At 41.2% G+C, this 19942-nt stretch overlaps 1 long non-coding RNA gene across 1 annotated transcript in view; it reads left to right on the top strand.

Annotated features, from left to right (window-relative positions):
* The window catches only part of LOC134356532 (uncharacterized), a 46434-nt gene extending 26872 nt beyond the window's left edge, over positions 1 to 19562 (top strand). Inside the window, exon 3 of the long non-coding RNA XR_010020381.1 lies at positions 19438 to 19562. This is a non-coding gene — a long non-coding RNA (uncharacterized LOC134356532). The remainder of the gene's footprint in view (positions 1 to 19437) is intronic.
* The last annotated feature ends 380 nt before the right edge of the window (positions 19563 to 19942 follow it).

Raw genomic sequence — 19942 nt, 5'->3', positions numbered from 1 at the left:
CTATGAAAAAGAAATGTGATAGGACTTCAGAAAATTTGAGAGAATGTAAGTGGTTAAGTAGAAAAATTATTATGTTGTATATCAGATCTTCAAGTTCAGCCATAGTACAACAAAAATGCTATAGGTTCAAGCTTATGAAAGGTAAATTTGGAACAGGTCACAGGAAATACTTTTCCAAGTAAAAGGCGATCAAAAGTCAAAAGTTGGAATAAAATTCCTGGTCAAATTGCAAAGACAAGTGTTGGTCCTTGGGGCACTCCATTATTCTGAGACATATTTGTCCATGAACAAACCATGTTTCCTTCCCTAGACTAGATTCAGAGGAATGTTTAACTTTATCAGCATTTCACCCTTCAAACATGTAACACTATTTTGGAAAAATTTACGAGACAGTTGGCCTGGCTGCAGACAAGTCATTCACCAGCAAATAACAAGAAACAACTGGCAAACCAGCTATAGCTGAGGATCACATTAATTTACATTTGGAATGTTTCCCATATACAGTATACTGGGTGGGAGTAATACTTTATCAGCCATTTTTTTTTACTTCATCTCATCTCAATAACATTCATTAGTGATGCCTCCTCACATAAGCAGCAGGATTTCGGCCACCTTAGTTGAAAGCCCTCAAGCATCAGAATGAATGGAAACTTAAAGCTAGGCAGCAGTTATAAAGTGCCAACAAAACCCTCAAATACTGGAAATCTGAAATTAAAATGGAAAAGTTTAGAAAGGATATGGGCCAAACACAGGCAAATGGGACTAGCTTAGTGCCTTGGTCAACATAGGCATTGGGCCATGGGCTCATTTCCATGCTGTGTTATTCTGTTGCTCTATTACTTTATGACAGGTTGGCCTTCAATTCTTTATTTATCCTTTCTCTAACTAATTCAAACCTTCAGTCTTCTGACACCAGTCCTGTAATCAGGAATGTTTGAAAAACAAAGATGAGTACCTGCCAATGTTCTCCCTTGCTTCATCTAGCATCCTGGGGTATATTTTATTCAATTCTGGCAATTTATCCATGTTAAATTCTTTAATTCAGTACTTCAAGCATATACTTCATAAGTATATCATTAGTGTCTTTCCCCCTTTTATGGGAAAAAATTTGCAAGATATTGATTAAGACTTAGAACACTGACTCTATAAATGAATTACATTTGCAGCTCCTGTTAGGCCCTTCTCTTTAATTAGTCATTTTCTAACTCTTTAGGTACTTATAAAACCTCTGCTTGTCATTGGCTCAACTCGGTTGTGTCTTTATGAGGGGTGATTGTTAAGTTTGAGGCCTAAACTAGAAGGAGTCAATTTTAGAAAATCTAGCACATTTATTTTTCAACATAGTCCCCTCCTACATTTACACACTTAGTCCAGCGGTCGTGGAGCATACAGATCCCTTCTTTGTAAAAATCAGCGTCTTGGACCTCCAGAGTGGTCCACAGCAGGGGTGATTGAAAAGTTTGTGGCCTATGGTAGAAGGAGATGAGTTATTAACTTCAAACTTTCTGCATAATCGCTCAAAGAGTTGAACTGCACGTGCATGTAACGAGAGCTGTATAACTCATCTCCTTCTACCCAAGGCCACGAACTTATCAATCACCCCGGCTGTGGACCACCTGGACGTCCAAGACCTTCTTATTACATGCACGTGCAGTTCAACTCTTTGAGTGAAAACTCATAAAGTTTGAAGTTAATAAATCATCTCCTTCTACCTCAAGCCACAATCTTATCAATCATCCCTGCTGTGGACCACTTTCTGGAGGTCCAGGACACCGACTTCTACAAAAAAGGGATCCGTATGCTGCATGACTGCTGGACTAAGTGTAGGAGGGGACTATGTTGAAAAATAAATGTGGTAGGTTTTCTAAAATTGACTCCTTCTACCTTAGGCCACAAACTTATCAATCACCCCTCGTATATACCCATACTTTCCTTTCCTAATTTCCCTTTCAATTTCCTCACCCTTTCACTTCTTAGATTCCTCTAGCATTCTGTCATATTAAACTGAGTATTTTACACTAGCATCCCTTATTCATCTTTTTGTGTAATACTTAATTCGTCCTCCAGGAGCCCATAGATTTGGCAGGCCTGCCTCCATGTTATGCAAAATGTATTTAACCCGATTCCCTTGAAGAACCCCCTCATTCCTTGGAGATACAGTACCTTCAAGTAGCTATTTGTAATCCACATTCATGAAATAAATCCTGTGACCAGTAAGACAGATATTACCTTTACTCCTATTTTATCTTTGTACTTCTCTATAACTACTTAATCTAAATGAATTATGCTCATTATCACAAGTACCCACTCACTCTTGCTCTACCTTCCATAAATCTATTGTTGTGTTTGCTGCATACCACCTTAAGACTTTTCCTGAATGCAATTGAAGAATTCTTCCCTTCTTTACCTTTTACATTATCTGTATCCCAGATAATATGAACCATAGAACCATAGAACATTACAGAACAGAAATAGGCCTTTTGGCGCCGAGGGAATCAAAATCATCTATAATTATTGTCCTGGCATCAATGTACATTTTACTCCTATCTTGTGACTGCTAGTGTGGGCACGTGGCCGAGTGGTTAAGGCATTGGACTAGCGACCTGAAGGTCGTGAGTTCGAGCCCCAGCCGAGGCAACGTGTTGTGTCCTTGAGCAAGGCACTTAATCACACAGTGCTCTGTGATGACACTGGTGCCAAGCTGTATGGGTCCTTGGACAACATTGGTGTTGTGGAGAGGGGAGACTTGCAGCATGAGCAACTGCTGGTCTTCCATACAACCTTGCCCAGGCCTGGACCCTGGAGAGTGAAGACTTTCCAGGCACAGATCCATGGTCTCGCAAGACTAACGGATACCTCTGCGACTGCTGGCCTTCCTCAGCTATTATTCCTCATCAGAGTCCAAGTAGTGATAGGACCAGTGCTTTTTATTGATGGGTGGAGGCTGCTTCTCAGCCTGTAGCAACTGGCTGGGGTTAATCCGGACCCAGCACTTGATCTAATCCAGTCTTGTGAGCAGCTACAGTCAACCCATTGTCTAGACCAATATATAAAGTTCCTGCTACATCCTGTACATTTTCTTCAATAGCAGATTATCTTACACCTAGCTCTATTATATCTCACATTCCACCATTTAGCACTCACAGATTTTTTACAGGCCCGGGGTCTTTCTATTAGACTCAATTTCCTGTTGTTTGATATCATCTATGAGCTTTGCCAAACTATATTAGATGTACAACATGAAGTCATTGATATAAATTACAAACAGTATGTCTTGGTCCTTGAGGCACACCACTACTCTGAGATTTTTCTGTTAAGGAACAAACAGTGCTTCCTTCCTTTGGCCAGATTAAAGAAAATTCCACACTCTATCCTCAAATTGTCCTTCAAACTTGCATTAGTATATATTTCTTGTAAGAAACTGTTATCTCAAGCATAAGGTAAAGCTATAGACCAACAAAAAATGCCACCAATTTTCCTATTCCCAGTTTAAGTGAAAAGATTGTATTTGTTTTGCAACTTATAAAATATACATCCAAAATCTACTCTTATGTATCCCATACACACTTGGTTGTCAATTTGTAAACAAGAATCTCCCATAAGCAATGGTTTGATCATAGCATTGCTATAATCTGTTTAGTATTGTTGGATGTGGTATTCAGGATGTCTTTCCTAGTGATATCTTAATTTCATAAATAATAGCTTTTATGCAAATGTGTGCATAATTTCTCGTGTAATACCCTGGTTCACATCTTTACTGTTATGCTGTAAGTATTTCATTTAGCAGCTCTGTAAGAGCTGTTTGTTCTGCTTTCAGCCTTTTGGGTTATTGGTGAAGATGAGGGATGATGTGGAACGTGTGCCATCCAATTAGTGGGAGGTTTTTCTTGATGAGGGACAATAAGGTTGGTCTTGAGCTTTTGTTCGAGAGGAGATGAAGAGGGAAGGCGCTGGGGAGAACCGGTCGTAGCATACGATCCAGTGGGAGACCCGTTTGTTCGAGATGGATTGCAAGCGACATTTGGAAGGTGGTATGGGCTTTCACATTGACCGAGGGCCCAGCATGTGAGTGACAGAGAAGTTCAAGATGAGCTGCAACTTGTGCACATTTGACTGTTTAATTAGATTAGGCCCTTCTTTTTTTGCTATTCTTTACTAACCCTTCAGTTAAGATTCATAGATATAATTCCTTTAACTGTATGCAGAGTACTAGCTGTTATTTTGTGGCATTAATTTGTAACAGGGTAGCAGATGACACGGCATGCACACAAACAGAGGGTTTTGGGGTGGGCTCGTGACTCAATCTCAGACGTTTGGTGGGGCTGGAGATTGCCTTCTCTAGACTTACACTGCCAAGGAAACCAGAGTGTTTCATTTGCAACAGATTTGTCTCTGGTTGTGCACTATAGGACAGAAAAGGATGATGTGTGCACTTTTCAATTTTTTAGATGTTACTGCCAAAGGGCTCCTAATTGAGTATATTATCCATTTTTTTGTTGTGTATATGGAAAACAATGTTATCACACAACAAATATATGGGTTGCCACAATACCAGTCTTCCAACACAACAATTGTGGGCCAACTTAAAAGAGATCTGTACTTCAGGCAGGCTCTGGCCTCTTTCTTTGACCCTTACAAGGTTGGGTGGAAAGTATTCTCCAATGGTTGAATGCTACAACAACAACACTACCAACAATAACCACAACAATAGTTACCTATCATATCACAAAAACACAAGATACTGCAGATGCTGGCGATCTAGAGCAACAAACTGTCTGCTGGAGGATCACAGTGGATCAAGCAGCATTTGTGGTGTGGGGACAAGGAATTGTTAACCTTTCAGTACTGATGCAGGGTTTCAATGACAATCCCTCTCCACTCCCAAACCATTGACCCATTGAATTCTTTTAGCAGGTTGTTTGTTAATCTATAATATCACCTTTGGTACTTCCAAATGTCCTAAAACACACTTCAGAAGAATGTGTTCATCATGATTTCTGATCAACTTGACAAGATAATAAATATAATAATCATACAGTTTTGAAGATTTTGAAGTGTGTTTTAATGGAAGAAAAAGAGGTAGAGAAGAGGATAAGTTTACTGAAGGAGTTTCTAAACTGAGCTTCTTGGAAGCTCAAAATGGTTAAAAATGATTGCGTGATTAAGTTCAGGCGTAATAATATTTAAATGATTACATTCAGTTACAGGAGTACAGATGCCTTGGTGAGTTGTAAGCTTGGAAAAGACTACAGTGATAGGTAAAGGTAAACCTTGGAAGATTTCAAAAACATAGTCATCAATTTAAAATCAGAATCAGCATCAGAATCAAGTTCGTTATCACTGACATATGTTGTAAAGTTAGTGGTTTTGCAGCAGCAGTACAGTGAAATGCATAAAAATGACTATATTATGAGGAATATAAAACAACAAATGTTGCAAAATGAGAGCAAAAATAATGAGTTCGTGTTCATACGTTCATAGACTGTTCATAAATATGATGGTGGAGGGGAAAAATGTTGAGCACACGTCTTCAGGCTCCGATACCTCCTCCCTGACGGTAGAAATGAGAAGAGGTCACATCCTGGGTGGTGAGGGTCCTTAATGATGGATGTCGCCTCCTTGAGTCATTGCCTTTTGAAGACGTCCCAGGCGATGTGAAGGCTTGTGCCTGTGATGGAGCTGGCTGAGTCCACATCCATTGCAACTTATTCCAGTTGGCACAAAACGGATGTTCAATATAATAGTACAGATGTAATTTGAAATTCATCTAAAGCTGAGTGAATGGAACTTTTGGCAGAGAAAGAAGACAAAAGATCTGTTTTTTTCTGGAGTGAGTTATCTAGGGATAGCAGAGGGGTCAAGAAAGAATGTGTTGATAGTTGACATACACCAATGAACAGATTGTTCTGATTGTCAGCATCACGAAAATTCAAATACGCCCCAATATCCAGCAATAGAAAACAGAAGCCAGGAGTTTCCAATTGTCATTAGGTTAACACTGGCAATAATCTCAATCTAAAGCAAATAAACAACTTATCCTTGATGCTGAAGCAAAGCCAGCTCAAAACTGTAAGCTAGACTGCTAAATATTTCTTAACATCTTTGAGTGTAGAATAATGCACCTTACACACATCAAGAAATTGAAGTATTCAAATCAGTTAAATCATTCAATTTGGATTTTTCTCAGGCATGTCAATGTTACTGGTGCAAGGAAAACAAAAGGCAGAGGCCATATGGGAATTGCACTTCCATTGAATGCTGTGCTTAGTGATAAAGGAAACAGTGTGCACTTTATGAGCTTTCCCCATGCTGGGCCTGATTAAGTCTTGTACTACCAGTTGCTTCAAACCAAAGCAAAAAACGCATCAAGGAATAGTAAGGAAAGATTTTAGCAGTCACGTAATTTGTCAGATGTGACTGCTGGTTAATAAGTGCAGGCAAACAGGATGCTTCACAATGGATGGGACCTGATTGAAACCAAATGCACCATTAAGGCAGACTTACTGGACTCCAGCAGCCAGGGACCAGTGGGAAGGCTTACAAAGGGTGGCAGCTAAGCTCACACTTCACCTCTTTCTCTCTAGCTCAGCAGGAAGCACAGAGAGGGGGTTATCAAGTGCAGACCAGAACACCACATGGTTCTGCCTGGCTTACCCTCAGCAGGGGGGCAGGTATGCACAGAAGCAATAAAGCTGAAACTTATTCTCACCATCCTGCCCCAGTAGGGAAATTAATGCCCTGTGTGATAATTGCTACCTTGGGAGTAAACAAATGTTGTGGCCCCCAAGAAGAAATTTATGAGACAAACTGCTGCTGGTACCATGGACAGAGAGTGCAGAAGACCAGATGTGTTATTGTTTAGATAAGGGAAGTGAGTGGAATCACTTGAGTCCAATTCATGCTGCTTCAGCGTGGATTTAACTTCTCCCTTCTTAAAGGGGCCTTGCCTTTTATTTGGAGACACTGGGGAACAAATTCAACTTTGGATGCTGCCACTAATATAAGACCATGAGACATAAGAGCAGAATTAGACCTTTTGGCCCATCAAGTCTGCTCTAACATCGAATCATGGCTGATCCTTTTATTTTCTCCTCCTCAGCCCCATTCACTGGTCCTCTCCACATAACCTTTGATGCCTTGGCCAATCAAGAACCGATCAATCTCTGCCTTAAATACACCAATGACCTGTCCTCCACTGCTGCCTGTGGTAACAAATTTGCCACCTTCTGGCTAAAGAAATTTCTCAGCATTTCTGTTTTAAATGGACGCCCCTCTGTCCTGAGGTCATGCCCTCTTGTCCTAGACTCCCCCACCATGGGAAACAATCTTTCCACATCCACTCTGTCTAGGCCTTTCAACATTTCAAAGGTTTCAATGAGATCCCCCTTCATCCTTCTGAATTCCAGTGAGTGCAAGCCCAGAGCCATCAAGCATTCCTTGTAGGATAACCCTTTCATTCCCAGAATCATCCTTGTGAACCTTCTCTGAACTTTCTCCAAGACCAGCACATCTTTTCTTAGATGAGGAGCCCAAAACTGTTTACAATTCTCCAGGTGAGCCTCGGAGAAGCCTTAGCATCACATCCCTGTTGTTGTATTCTAGACCTCTTGAAATGAAGACCAACATTACATTTGCCTTCCTCACCACCAACTCAATCTGCAAGTTAACCTTTAGGGTATTCTGCACAAAGACCCCCAAGTCCCTTTGCATCTCAGATTTTTGGATTTTATTCCTGTTTAGAAAATAGCCTACACATTTATTTCTTCTACTAAAGTGCATGACTATGCATTTTCCAGCATTGTATTTCACTTGCCACTTTCTTGCACATTCTCCTAATCTGTCTATGTCCTTCTGCAGACTTTCTTTTGCCTCAACACTACCTGCCAATCCATCTATCTTCATATCATCTGCATACTTGTCAAAAAAACCATCTATTCCATCTTCTAAGTCATTGATATACAGCATAAAAAGAAGCGCTTCCAACACCGACCTCTGCAAACACCACTACTCACTGGCAGCCAATCAGAAAAGGATCCTCATATTCCTACTTGCTGCCTCCTAACAATCAGCCAATGTTCTAACCATGCTCGTAACTTTCCTATAATACCACAGGCTCCTAATTTGGTAAGCAGCCTCGTGCGTGGCACCTTGTCATAGGCCTTCTGAATATCCAAAATATATGACATCCACTCCATCTTATTTATCTATCCTACATGTAATCTCCTCAAAGTACTCCAACAGGTTCATCAGGCAAGATTTTTCCTTAAGAAAAGCATGCTCACTTTGTCCTGTGTCTCCAAGTACTCTGTAACCTCATTGTTAACAATTGACTCCAACACCTTCCCAACCATTGAGGTCAGGCTAACTGGTCTATAAGCTCCTTTCTTAAAGGGTGGAGTGACATTTGCAATTTTCCAGTCCTCCAGGACCATGCCTGAGTCCAATGTTTCTTGAATGGTCATTACTAATGCCCCCACAATCTTTACCATTACCTCTTTCAGAACCCCAGGGTGCAGTTCATCTGGTCCAGGTGACTTATGTTCACTTAGGTCTTTCAGCTTTTTGAGCACCTTCTCCCTTGTAATAGTAACTGCACTCACTCACTCTTCCCTCACACCCTTTATCACTAGGCACACTGCTAGTGTAATCCATTGTGAAGACTGATGCAAAATACTCATTTAGTTCATCTTCCGTCTCCTTGTCCCCTGTTATTATTGCTCCAGCCTTATTTTCTAGCGGTCCTATATCCACTCTGATTTCACTTTTATTTTTTATACACTTGAAAAAGCTTTTTCTATTCACCTTGATATGGTTTGCTAGCTTGCTTTCATATTTCATCTTTTGCCCCCTAATGATTCTTTTAGTTGCTCACTGCAGGTTTTTAAAAGCTTCCTAATCCTCTATCTTCCCACTAGTTTTTGTTTTGTTGTATGCCCTCCCTTTTGCTTTTACTTCAGCTTTGACTTCCCTTGTCAGCCACACTTGTACTATTTTGCCATTTGAGTATTTCTTTGTTCTTTGGAATATGTCCTTCCTGCACCTTCCTCGTTTTCCCCAGAAACTCAAGCCACTGCTGTCTTCTGTCATCCCTGCCACCATCTCCTTCCAATTTACTTTGACCAAAGCCCCTTTCATACCACTCTCAGACTTTACTTTCTCACTATCAATTTCAAGCTGAACTCAATCAAATTGTGATCACTGCATCCTAAGGGTTCCCTTACCTTAAGTTCCCTAATTGCCTCCGGTTCATTATATAACACCCAAACCAGTATAGCTGATCTCCTAGTAGACTCAATGACAAATTGCTCTAAAAAGCCACCTCATAGGCAGTCAACAAATTCACTCTCTTGAGGTCCATTACTAACCTGGTTTTCCCAGTCTAGAATATCTGCATATTAAATTTCCCATGACTATCATAATATTGCCCTTTGACATGCCTTTTCTATTTCCTGTTGTAATCTGTAGTCCACTTCCCAGCTACTGTTTGGAGGCCTGTATATAACTACCATCAGGGTCCTTTTACCCTTGCAGTTTCCACAGGAATCAGCATCTTCAGATATGTCACATCTTTCTAATGGTTAGATGCCATTCTTTACCAGCAGAGCCACACCACCCCCTCTGCTTATCAAGGATTTGTTGTGTTGCCTTGCCAATATTAGATTCAATGTGAAGATAGGGTACAAATGATGACCAATAACATAACTACTCTTTAGGGCTAGGTACAGCCTGACAAATTTCTGCATTGTTTATCTTCTCAAACATTTCTTTTGCTTTCAGTAACCCATATGTTCATTAGATATGAGGCTGTAGTGGATAATTAATAAGTATATAAAAAGTAAGAAGCAGGAATAGAGCACATGGTTTCCCATGCTTCTTCACTATCCAGTAAGATTGTGCCTGATTGGCATTAGTTTCCTGTGGGATCTGTATATGACTTGATCCCCTTGACATCTTTTGCAGTGAATGTGTCCTTGGTGACAGTGTGGTGCTGATTGTATTTATTTTGCCCACAATATGACTCTCACGCACACACATATTCTCCTAGTGGACAAGAATGATCACGTGGCACTTTTTAAGCACATAGAAGTGAAGCTTCCCTCAGTGTCCTGGTAGCCTAGTGGTTAATGTAATGCTTTACAGCATCAGCTGTAAGATCAGGGTTCAATTCCCGTTGCTATTTGTACATTCTCCCCATGACCGTATGGGTTTCCTTTGAGTGCTGTAGTTTCCTCCCACATTCCAAAGAGGTATGGGTTAGGGTTACTAAGTTATAGACAATAGGTGCAGGAGTAGGCCATCTGGCCCATCGAGCCAGCACCGCCATTCACTGTGATCATGGCTGATCATCCGCAATCAGTACCCAGTTCCTGCCTTATCCCCATAACCTTTGATTCCACTATCTTTAAGAGCTCTATTCATCTCTTTCTTGAAAGCTTCCAGAGACTTGGCCTCCACAGCCTTCTGGGGCACAGCATTCCATATATCCACCACTCTCTGGGTGAAAAAGTTTCTCCTCAACTCCATTCTAAATGGCCTACCTCTTATTCTTAAACTGTGGCCTCTGGTTCTGGACTCACCCATCAGCGGGAACATGCTTCCTGCCTCCAGCGTGTCCAATCCCTTAATAATCTTATATGTTTCAATAAGATCCCCTCTCAGCCTTCTAAATTCCAGAGTATACAAGCCCAGATGCTCCAATCTTTCGACATATGACAGTCCCACCATCCCGGGAATTAACCTTGTGAACCTAAGCTGCACTCCCTCGATAGCAAGAATGTCCTTCCTCAAATTTGGAGACCAAAACTGCACACAGTACTCCAGCTGTGGTCTCACCAGGGCCCTGTACAGCTGCAGAAGGATCTCAATTCCCCTTGTTATGAAGGCCAGCATGCCATTAGCTTTCTTCACTGCCTGCTGTACTTGCATGCTTGCTTTCAGTGACTGATGTACAAAAACACCTAGATCTCGTTGTACTTCCCCTTTTCCTAACGATTCCATTTAGATAATAATCTGCCTTCCTGTTCTTACCACCAAAGTGGATAACCTCACATTTATCCACAATAAACTGCATCTGCCATGCATCTGCCCACTCACCCAGCCTGTCCAAGTCACCCTGCATTCTCATAACATCCTCCTCACATTTCACACTGCCACCCAGCTTTGTGTCATCGGCAAATTTGCTAATGTTACTTTTAATTCCCCCATCTAAATCATTAATATATATTGTAAACAGCTGCGGTCCCAGCACAGAACCCTGCGGTACCCCACAGGTCACCGCCTGCCATTCCGAAAGGGACCCATTAATCGCTACTCTTTGTTTTCTGTCAGCCAGCCAATTTTAAATCCATGTCAGTACTCTGCCCCCAATACCATGTGCCCTAATTTTGCCCACTAATCTCCTATGTGGGACTTTATCAGAGGCAATATAGTTGCGGGCATACTACATTGTGGCCGGAAGAATGGTGACACCTGTGGGCTGCCTCCAACACATCCTTGACAGAAACGATGCATTTCTCTTCACGTTTCAAATTTTCAATGTACTTGTGACAAATAAAGATAATCTCTTTATTTAATCATACCATGCAATAACCATCACAAAATGGATTATCTGCTTATTATCATACTACTGTGAATGGGAGCTTTCTGTGCACATATCAGTTACTCTACCTTTTACATTACTACAGTGATTTCAAAAGTATTTCCCTGGGAGTAGACACCTTTGTGCTGCCTGTTCAGAAATCATTCAGATTGGCTTGGAATCTTGCTATAAATTTGCCTCAATCCTAATTAAAAGTGAAGAGCCTATAGTTATTAATATGCACCATAGCATTGCTGCAGTTTGTACAAGAGTATCTTCTATGCCCAGTAAAGATGGATATGTATTTCAAGGCCATAAATATGGACATGGAGCAGGACAAGTTAATCAATGGTAAACATGTCCTTGCTTTTTAGAAGCATCAATTAAGGCAAAAATCTGAATGTGGGCATTTACAATGCCATTAAGAAGTGGCAAAGCCATATTATAATGCTTTAAATACAAGTGTTCTTACAACAAGAGAAAAGATGTTCTTGTGCTTTCAATTCGGCTGGGAGAAAACAGCTGGTGATTTTCTTTTTAATGAGTTTCTGACATTTATTTTATCCCTTAGCACTGCAGAGTTTTGTGCTGAATTGACAGTGCAGACATCTTAGTTGTCCCAAAATGTCAATATACACTTCTCACCTCGAGAGATGCTACTGGACCTGTTGTGTTGAGATGCAACATAGATCCATGCCACACAGTACAGGCTCCTCAGCTCTGTGCCAGCCTTTTAACCTAGTCCAAGATCAATCTAACGCTCCATTTCCACATCCATTTTTCTTTCATCCCTGTGCCTATCTGGGAGTTTCTTAAATGTCTTTAGTGTAACCACTTCTGTCACCACCCCTGGCAGTGTGTTTTAGGAACTTATAACCCTCTCTGTAAAAAATCCTACAAACCAACCCCTTTGTTTTCCTCCACTCGACCTAAAAGTATGCCCTAAGATATTAGTCATTTTACGCATGTGCTGGTTGTCCACTCTATCTATTCCTCTTATCATTTTGTACACCCCTGTCAGGTTGGTGGGATGATCAGGTTGACTACCAAATCACCGCTCATCCTTCTTCACTTTAAAGCAAAAAGCTCTCACTTGCTCACCCTCTCTTTATAAGACATTTTCACTAATCCAAGCCGAATTCTGATAAACCTCCCCAGCACATTCTCTAAAGCTTCCACATCCTTATAAAGAGGTGAGCAGAATTGAATACAAGATCTGTTCTTGCAGTGTTCTGTTTGTTGTTTCAGATTACAGTGCCTGCAGTTTCTTTTGTCCAGGGACTGCTTTCTCAGAACTCAGATTCTAATTCATCAGCTTTTGCCTTCTCCTGAAAATTGCACACAGCATCATTTGTCTCAATTCAGCTGTGCCAGCTGACTCTGATCCAAACACTTGTCGCATCTAAATCCAGCCATCCCACTGTTCGCCTGACTGATCCCTACCCAAACCTTCCAGGTTCCTCAACTCATGCAGATGTCTGTTAACATTGTGTCATAATTCCTTCAAATTCCTGTTCCCTTATTACTTGCCTTCACTGATCTACATTAACATCCTGTTTCATTTTGTTTTAAAGTTCTCATCCATGTATTCCAATTCTTATATCGTCTCAACAGCCATCCCACCCCAGCAGCCTGCTATTCTGTAATGTCCTCCAGTCTCACAAATCACTGCACCTTCCACACATCTCCTTGTGCATATTCTTCACCTGTTGTCCTGCCGATTGAAAATCAGAGTAAGATCATAGGCACAGGAGCAGGATTAGGCCATTTGGCCCATTAAGTCTGCTCTCTATTCCATCATGGCTGATTTATTATCTCTCTCAACTCCATTCTCTTGCCTTCTCTCCATAATCTTTGATATCCTTATTGATCAAGAAACTATCAACATCCACTTTAAATATACCCAGTCATTTGGCCTGCACAGCAATCTGTGGCAATGAATTGCACAGATTCACCGGGCTATAGAAATTTCTCTTCATCTCTGTTCTGAAGGGACATCCTTGTTTTCTGAGGCTGTGCCCCCGGCCCTAGACTCCCCCATAAGAGGAAACATCCTTTCCACGTCCACTCTGTCTCAGCCTTTCAATATTTGATAGGTTTCAGTAAGATCCCCCAGCCCCTTGTTCTTCTGATCTCCATTGAGTACAGCCTGAACCATCAAACACTCCTTGTACATTAACCCTTTAATTCCTGGGATCAATCTCATTAACCTCCTCTGAACCTTCTCCAATGCCAGCACATTCCTTCTTAGATAAGGGGCCCAAAATTGCTCATAATGCTCCAAGTGTGGTCTGACCAATGCCTTACAAATCTTTAGCTTTGACTAGCTGGCAGATTGGTACATGAGCTGTACTCTCCACAGGCTGCAGACCTGATTCACCCAGGCCTGACCCTTGACTCAATGAACTTTAATCGGGATGTAACAGATATGGGTACAGCGCAATACGGATGCAGGATGTAGATTTCCTTGACCACTATTCGCTCATTAGGTTCCCCCCGCTGGATATTGTGATTGTAAATACTTCTGTTTTCCTATTTTTCTGCCTTTCCTTTATTTTTACAAATTGGACTTACAGAGTTAAGGAATTAATCCAGATACTTTCTAACAAGAAATTATGGTGAAGTAATATTGTGGCTCAATTCATAAATTAGTGTTCACTATTCACAGACCTGAACTATGAATCTGGAGATCTGAGTTGCAATCGAATTAGATTTTACTTTAGATAATTAATGAAAATATTAGTTTCAAGAAAGACAACCAAGAAATTACTGGATTGTCATTAAAAAACCTAGCAATGCTCCTTGGAGAAGGAAATCAATCTTTCCTACCTGGTCTGACATGTATTTGACCCTAGGCCTACAACTCTGAACAAGTAACCGCTTTCTGAAATGGCTTAAAAAGCCATACAGTGAAGAGCTGATCAGGGCTGAGCAATAAATGTGGGTATGCCTGAGACACGACAAACAACTGAAAACAAAAGTCACCCTCGATGGTTCTGCAGGTTTTATGGCCAAACTCTAATATTTACTGCTGCCTCCTGTAACTATCTTTCCCAGCGTGAGGCTCATATACAACCACAGATATTTTAGTAATCATCCTCATCAGACATCACTTATGTAGATTTAGTTACTAATGTAAGCCTGCCAACATGCTTAACGTATAAGGTTGCCGTCACGTCAGTGCATGCACAGATCCAATAATGACTAGTCAGAACAGCCAACTAAAGACTGCTGTAAACTAATCTGATTCCATGGATAATAGTTCACAAAATTGGCATTAATGCTGCCATAAATTTTACACCGATGCAGAATTTCCAATGGAAATGTACTCCAGAGCATAATCCTAGTAAAATTTGATAATAAATTTGCTCTGCCTGACTGACCTCTGCCAGGGTGGCCTATGTCCCCCCTCAACCCCCACTGTGATTCTTATTTAAGCTCCATTGGAAAAGGAAAGGAGATCTTAAAGTGGATGTTCAAGTCCAAAATGTGGGAAATAAGTGCACAGAAAAGAAAAGATTTGGGGAAAAATATTGGTATTCTGGCAAAAAATCATTTGGTTTAGTACAAGATATTTTCTGCTATGTAATACTGTGCAGACTCTCATAGTATTCTGCAAATTGTACAGATCCATCTTCCTTCTTTTAGTTTAGAATAATGAGGGGGCATCTGATTGGCATAGCACTCGTAGACTGATAAATGCTGAAGCAGAGTTGCTTCAGAGCTTGTCTACCTAAACCAGGATGAGGTTTGAAGCACCTAAGAGCCATGCCGATATGAAATGGTCAGGTATGGAGTGGAAGTGTCTAGAGCGTATCACTGAGGAGGGGCCCGGATCCGAGTGTGGGGGACGTCCTGGTCCTTGGACAATTTAAACACTGGGCCAGGTGGACTGCAAAGGAAAGGTGCTGGGACCGGAGGCAAGGGTGGAACAGTTCTGCTCCGTGACATTTTACTTCACTGTCCTCGGCGCTGAGGCCGAAGCTGTGTCGTGCCCTGGCTGCCCCGGGCTTGGTGTCTGCAAGCTTTGTGGCGATTTGCCTCTCTGTATGATGGACTGAGACTGAGTCTACGGGCCCATTCCGGCTGCTCCGGATTCGGTTTACGGCCTCAATTTCATTCTGAATGCGAATGCTAGCTTTACTGTCGGCATGATTTGATTTGATTTGTTTTTTTTTCTCTCTCTGCGCATTGGGTGTTAGACTTTTTTTAAAAACTAGGTTCTTTCAGGTTTCTTGTTTTGTGGCTGCCTGTAAGCAGACGAATCTCAAGGCTGTATAATTTATACATACTTTGATAATAAAATGTACTTTGAACTTTGAACGAATGCCTCTCCTTGCATTATTGTCTACATTCAGGCAGCACTGGACAGAGAATGGAAGATATCCACCCATTTACTTTGAATCCTGTGATTGATTCATTATGTAAGATAAAGAAATAACATTAAGAATTGAGTTAACTTTTCAAAGTTATTCGTATTGTTCCTGTGTTTCCTGTGGTTATTTATTGTACATTTCATTGCCATGATGCCCTGTAGTCTTGCCTTCGTGTTTCTGCTCCTGTCCAGTGACATTGAGTTAACCCAGCATCAGCTTGACAGCTTTCCGAACAAAAGGCCAAATGTTAGTTGCCCTTGTGCTGTCACACGCACAAGAAGGGGAATTATAGTGACACAATGATGGGAAATGAAATGGCAGGAGTTTTGGCTCCTATCACACTTCAGCATCCCCTGCTGGCTGAATGCAACGTTCAAAAAAAAATGCACGGAAAGCCAAAGTTGTACTGCTCTCCCCTCTGCTGGAGATAAATGATTGCTCAGTGCTGTGGTGCTGCAGGAGCTGATGGAATGAGGTAATGTTTCCAAAGAGTTTTCCTTAACATTTGCTTTGAAATAACAGAGGCTCTGAGCTGCACCGATTACACTCAGGAACCCTGGGAACTGCTGTTAGCGTCTATAATAATACTTCTTTGGAAAAACTTTCTTACTTTGCTCCATTTAAAGTACAGTCTGCAAAATTGCTCAAAATCCCAGTTATTAACAATTCCAAAACTAAAAACAAGCTGAAACAAATTTAGTGCTGTACTGTTTTGGATCTCTCTCTCTCTCTCTCTCTCTGTCTCTCTCTCTCTCTCTCTCTCTCTTTCTCTCTCCCTCCCTCCCTTCCTCCCCTCTTTCTCTCTGACCCTATTTCTTTCGCTCTCTTATTTTCCCTTTCTTTTTTTATTTATCTCATTTCATCTGTCTTTTCTTTCTCTTTTCACTTCAACCTCCTAATATGCATTTTCTTCTTTTTCACTCTATCTGTTTCTTTCTCTTTTCTTTATGTCCCTGTTTCTTCTTTTGCCTCACTTGCCTCTCTAGATTTGCCTTTTTCTCTCTCACCCTCTTTCTTGTTAGATTTCTTTTCCTTTTCTTCCCCTTCCTATGTTTCCCTCTCCTCTTGCTCTGGGTTCTATTGAGATAATTAAAAAATAGAAGAATGCAGGTTTAATTTCAGTTTGCAGAAATTACTGAAGACAACTCTGTCTCCAAAGTACCGGGAGACAGTACTTAATAATCCCAGAGAACAGAGAGCATCTGTAATTTTTTTTTAATGAGCAAAAGAAGATCACATGAAATCCCAGTCAGCACACTTTACAGCTCTCGGTGGAGGCCCACTTCCTCAGGAATTACCTCATGGTGATTTACAGATTATCAAACAATGTATAGTACTTCAGTGTAAAATTTATCTTCTTGTTTCTGTACAGTTATGAGTGTTAAGCAGAAGGGCTGACAGATTTAAATTGGTTGAAATTTTGTGTTGGGTCTTCTGCGAGCATTGAGGGTCGCAAAAGTGTCTGATAGACTTCCTTCACGTCTGTTTACTGTTGACTGTATTACTTACTGTTTCCCTGTTCTGCGCATTTCAAGTGTATTTTGAATTATATTTTGTTAACTTACTTGTGGTAGTGTTTTATTTTATGTGCTGTGTGTGATATGCGTTTTGCGTCCGCACCGTGATAGCAGAGGAACGTTGTTTCGTTTGGTTGTATTTATGTACAGTCAGATGACAATAAACTTAAACTTGAACTTTGCAACAGTCACTGCAATTAAAGGTCACATCACTGGTTTTGTGTAATTTTGGGATGTTGATGAGTTGTACCACATAAATGCAAGTTGTTATTTTTTTGTGCAAAGCTCTCGTCTTCCAAACTGAAAAAGCTTTAGCTCAGGATTACATAAGGTTCCTTTAGCCTTAGGGTTTGGACAACCATATGGATTGCACCTGCCTTCTCCATGCCTGGCATTGTGCCTATGTGCCTGAAGCATTATAAGACATACTTGACCCTGTTTAACTGCTCACTTTTTCTGGAATTGAATTTCTGCCTCACCACTTATGTGCTGATTTATTGGTTTATCTGCAGCTTTCAAAACCTCTGTATCTTAAAGCCTGTCGAAAGTAGGTGTGTTTTGTTGCAATTGTGGCATTTCAGTTGAAGGCTATTTAAACATAAATCGCTGGAAATATTCGGCAGGTTAAGTAATATCTGTGGAGAGAGAAACACAATTAACATCTTAAGAGAATGATATTACTTTAGGACCGCTTTGCCAAGAAATCCATTTTGATAATAATGTCATTTAGAGTTGTAGAGTCATGGAACATTACAGTACAGAAATAGGCCCTTCAGCCCATCTAGTCCATGCTGAAATAGTAATCTGCTTAGTCCCATTGACCTGCATCTGGACCATAGCCTTCCACACCCCTTCCATCCATGTACCCATCCAAATTTTTCTCAACTGCTGAAATCAAGCCCTCTTCTACCACTTCCCTGGCAGCTTGTTCCACACTCTCACCATCCTCTGAGTGAAGAAGTTGCTCCTCCTGTTCCCCTTAAACATTTCACCTTTCATTCTTAACCCATGACCTCTGCTCCTCAGCTCACCCAACATCGCTGGAAAAAGCCTACTTATATTTACCCTATCTATACCACTCATAATTTTGTATACTTCTATCAAATCTCCCCTTATTCTCCTACATCCTGTGAAATAAATTCCTGAACTATTCAACTTTTTCCTATAACTCAGGCCCTCAAGTCCTGGCAATATCCTTGTAAATTCTCACTGTACTCTTTCAAACTTATTGACAACTTTCCTATAGCAATGTGAACAAAACTGCACACAATACTCCAAATTAGGCATCACCAGTGTCTTCAACAAATTCAACATAATATCCCCACTCCTGTACTCAGTACATTGATTTATGAAAGCCAGTGTGCCAAAAGCTTTCTTTACGATCCTATCTACCTGTGACAACACTTTCAAGGAATCATGCTTCTGTATTCCTTGATCCCTCTGTTCTACCACACTCCTCTGTGCTCTACCACTCACTGTGTAAATCCTACCCTGGTTTGTGTTCCCAAAGAGCAGCACCTCACACTTGTCTGCGGTTAAATTCCATCTGCCATTTTTCAATCCATTTTTCCAGCTAGCCAGGATCCTTACTGTCCACTACACCCAATCTTGGTGTCACCCACAACTTTGGTGATCCAGTTTACTACTTTATCATTGAGGTCATTGGTATGGTGACAAACAACAACAGACTCTGCACCAATCCTTGCAGAACACCATGAGTCACAGTCTCCAATCAGAGAGGAAACTACCTACTACAACTCTCTGGCTTCTCCCACAAAACCAGAGTAAGTAGCTTCAGTATCTAGTATTTAAGAGAGAAAAAAATCAACCATGGTTGCTGATGGGTGTACCACATGGAGATATAGGCAGAGGCTGAGACATGATGGCTTTAAATTGTAACTCCTTCATATTCATCTACGAAAGCAGCTTAATTTCTACATTTGATGCCCTTCTTTTTCCCTTTCAGGATGGATGGGGTTCTGTTGAAGACCCTGATCTGGAATTACATTGAGACTTTAGTTCTTTGCGATGGTGAGACTAACTCCTGAGGCCTCACAGCTGGACGCATTTCGATATCCCAAGAACGTGGCCTAGAAGACGAGTACATCTTCGAGGTTCTGAAGTTTCACAGCCCTGTGCACCTGGTAATTCTAAACCGGTGCTGCTGACTGAAGCATCGCAGGAGAGAACGAAACATCAGGAACAGTAGGTCAGCTGTTGCAGGCAGACTGTGTATTTGGTGAGTTGAGCTTTCTCCCCCACCCCCCCTCGCTGTCCCTCATTGGTGGGTGAGAGATTGTTGCCAATTCTCGGGACACAGAACTCGGAAAATCAGGCGGTGCAACAGACTTTTAACACCATGAATCAGTAAGTTGTTTCGTTATGTCTCCCCTCTCGCTGTGAAAGAGGACACTTCTTTTTCCCTTTATTAAGAGGAGAGAGAGAGAGAGAGAGAGAGAGCCTGTGGCACT

This window comes from Mobula hypostoma, chromosome 14 (genome assembly GCF_963921235.1).
Source record: "Mobula hypostoma chromosome 14, sMobHyp1.1, whole genome shotgun sequence".
Lineage (NCBI taxonomy): Eukaryota > Metazoa > Chordata > Chondrichthyes > Myliobatiformes > Myliobatidae > Mobula > Mobula hypostoma.
The sequence above is the reverse complement of the archived record's forward strand: the minus strand, read 5'-3'. Positions and strand labels throughout refer to the sequence as shown.